The following is a 3,066-nucleotide window of genomic DNA, read 5'->3' as shown; positions in this document are numbered from 1 at the left end:
CTTCTTTCGGCAGGCAATAGAGAGTATATGTGGCATTAGCAATGGTTATGCAGTCAATCCATTAGGAATTTTGTGTAAAGTGGATTTGTTTTCATATTTCATCAAAAATAGTCATGCCAACCTGAAATCCCTACAGACATGCCCAGGTGACATATGAAAAATTAATTAAAATCCTGTAAGTACAGTGTATAACTCCTTCCACGTGAATTTAATTCAGGTACTTTATCAACAGTCTGTTGTTTAACGGTACTGGATTTGGGCTTGGGGTGGGTAGACACCTGCCAGGACACTAGTTATCTTGTGACTTCTGATGATTTGTTTAGTGTTCATCCATTCTAAAAAATGAGAGGTAGATCAAACAAGATGGCAGAATTCCATCAAAGTAATAGTCATAGGCCATTTGAGATATTGAATCCTGAATAACTAATAACTACTCATGCCTAATCCTGAATAACTAAGAAGCCTGTAATTTTGTTCAAATGTACAGCTCAGTACCAGGGTAGGGGAAGTTTTGACAAAGAAAAGTTAAGGCTTTGGCCTTAGGTAAGCTTGCGTTTTCAGTTTTTGTTACATTCTGATAAAAATTGAGATTTCCTAGGCCTTTTAACTAGCAGCTTATTTGATTTTGGTCTGTAGAGGCTTATCATAGTTTAGAAATACAAGAAGTCCAGATTTTCATAGGGTTAAGCCTATGAAAATGGCTTCTCTCAGAATATCAGACCTCAATAGTCTGAGAGGAAACATACACAAATCTAGCACTATCTTCTTTATCAAAGACTCTCATTTTCTTTTGAATATCAGAATATCCCCATGAGACAGGTAAAGAAAGAGCAATAGTCTCACTGGACCACTAAAGAAGCTGAACCTCAGAGAGGTAGTATGGTTTATCCCAAACCACAATGAAACAGCTTACAGTGAAACTGAGATCTCCTGAATCACTGAGAATATGCTATATTATTTATATCATAGTTTACTTTTTCTAAATAGTTATGAACTAAGATAGAACTCTGGATGAGACAGTCAGATACCTTACCTTCTGGTGAAAGACAGAATGAAGGAGACAATAAATAAACATAAAAGTATCATATATTAAATATCATTGAGTGCCATGAGAAAGGAAATTGAAAAAAAATGTTATTTTATAAGGTATTATGGAAAGCACTCTGCATTAAGATGTTTTGAAAAAAGACCTAGAATAAAGGAGCAAACAAGTGAGGCAAAGTATTTCAGGCAAAGGGAATATCAAATACATAGATTGAGGCTGAAGTCTATACCTTACAGTTGAAAAACATTAAAGAAACAAGTGTACATTTTCTACAACACCTACATGCATCCTACTTCATTTAAAAGTAGACCACTCTTCTACCCTATCATACTTTATCAGAACATGGATGGGATTATAGATGATATGACTTAGAGGAATTCAGATAGTGTAACTCAGTTGCTTAGTCAGTCAAGGGAGAGGTAAGTTCTCTGAATACAGAACAGGGCTCTAACTTTGGGACCTCAGTAGTATTATCAATCAAAGACTGGATCTGACTGAACTATATGTGCATCAATACAGTTCAGGTTCAATATCAAGACTGTTTTGAAATTCTATGTTAGTTTTGTTTCAGTCCCTTTAGAAAATATATAATATTGGTTCCCGTTTCAATAAATTCAGCCTAAGTTAAGAAAAACACTAACGAGAGCAGCCCAAGATGGTCAACTTTGAGGATTGGGTATCAGATGTGGAGAAGGTAGGCATAGCTGCTAAATTCATCACCCAGGCATCCCCAGGGGAGTGTAATGAAGTATTCAATGATGTTTGACTCCTACTTAATAATGACAATCTCCTCAAGGAAGGGGCAGCACATGCATTTGCCCAGTATAACTTGGATCAATTCACACCTGTGAAGATAGAAGGATACAAAGATCAGGTCCTAATAACAGAGCATGATGACCTAGGTAATAGCAGATTTTTAGATACAAAGAACAAAATTTCCTTTAAGTTTTATCACTTACAGAAAGAAGCAAGTGACCCCCAGTCACAGGAAGTAGATGGAGGTTTGACGTCTTGGAGAGAATCCTGTGACAGTGCTTTAAGAGCCTACATGAAAGATCATTATTCCAACAGCTTCTTTACTGTTTATGCTAAAACTATAGATAAGCAACAGACTATAATTGTGTGTATTGAAAGCCACCAGTTTCAGCCTAAAAACTTGTGGAATAGTTGTTGGAGATCAGAGTGGAAGTTAACAGTCACACCACCTACAGGTGGTTGGAGTGCTGAAGATTCAGGTTCACTACGATGAAGATGGCAATGTTCAATTGATTAGTCATAAAAATGTACAGGATTCACTAACTGTTTCTAATGAAGTCCAAACTGCCAAGGATTTTGTTAAAATCATAGAGAGTGCAGAAAATTAGTATCAGGCAGCAATTAGTGAAAACAATCAAACAATGTCAGATACCACATTCAAGGCCTTGAGCCAGCAAATCCCAATTACCCGCACCAAAATCGACTGGAACAAGTTACTCAGCTAAAAGATAGGCAAATACATGCAGAATGCTTAAAAGCTGACTACAGGATTCTTCAGTGTGTGAAAGGAAAAGGATTCAATGTGGTCATATCGTAAGTGATTTATAAAGAAGAGTGATATTTTACTAGGGCTTTCAAAGTTAACTGATTTTCTAGGCTCATGAAATACTGTTGAACCTATAACATTGTCTTGATATTTGGGGTGTTCTCTACCTAGTAGTTCTCTGTTATTACTATATCTATTAGTGTAAATTATTTTTTCCTCCTTGCTACATTTAATGGAGAGATCCATCCTGGAGTCATTTTATGGTTTTCCTAGCCATGAATTCCTGTTATTTATTGAAACAGAAAATATGGTCAGTAGGGTTTTGTTGTTGTTGCTGTTAACCCATATTCTTGAAAGCACTTCTGGTACCATTAGTAGCTTTTACTGATCCACCAACAGCTAAAGAGGCTATGCTACAACTAGCTAAATGGAAGACACATTCATCCTTCTCCCTCTGCTTAGATCATCATCTATAACATCTCACAAATGTAGTTTGTGG

The 3,066-nt window shown here is 36.3% G+C and overlaps 1 pseudogene; it reads left to right on the top strand.

The window, feature by feature from the left end:
- Nucleotides 1–1,700: 1,700 nt before the first annotated feature.
- Nucleotides 1,701–2,556, top strand: LOC122116402 (annotated as a pseudogene).
- Nucleotides 2,557–3,066: the final 510 nt, after the last annotated feature.

The sequence above is a fragment of the Dipodomys spectabilis genome, unplaced genomic scaffold (assembly GCF_019054845.1).
Source record: "Dipodomys spectabilis isolate Male_0828 unplaced genomic scaffold, ASM1905484v1 ptg000132l, whole genome shotgun sequence".
Taxonomy (NCBI): Eukaryota; Metazoa; Chordata; class Mammalia; order Rodentia; family Heteromyidae; genus Dipodomys; species Dipodomys spectabilis.
This window is presented reverse-complemented; position numbering and strand designations above follow the sequence as displayed.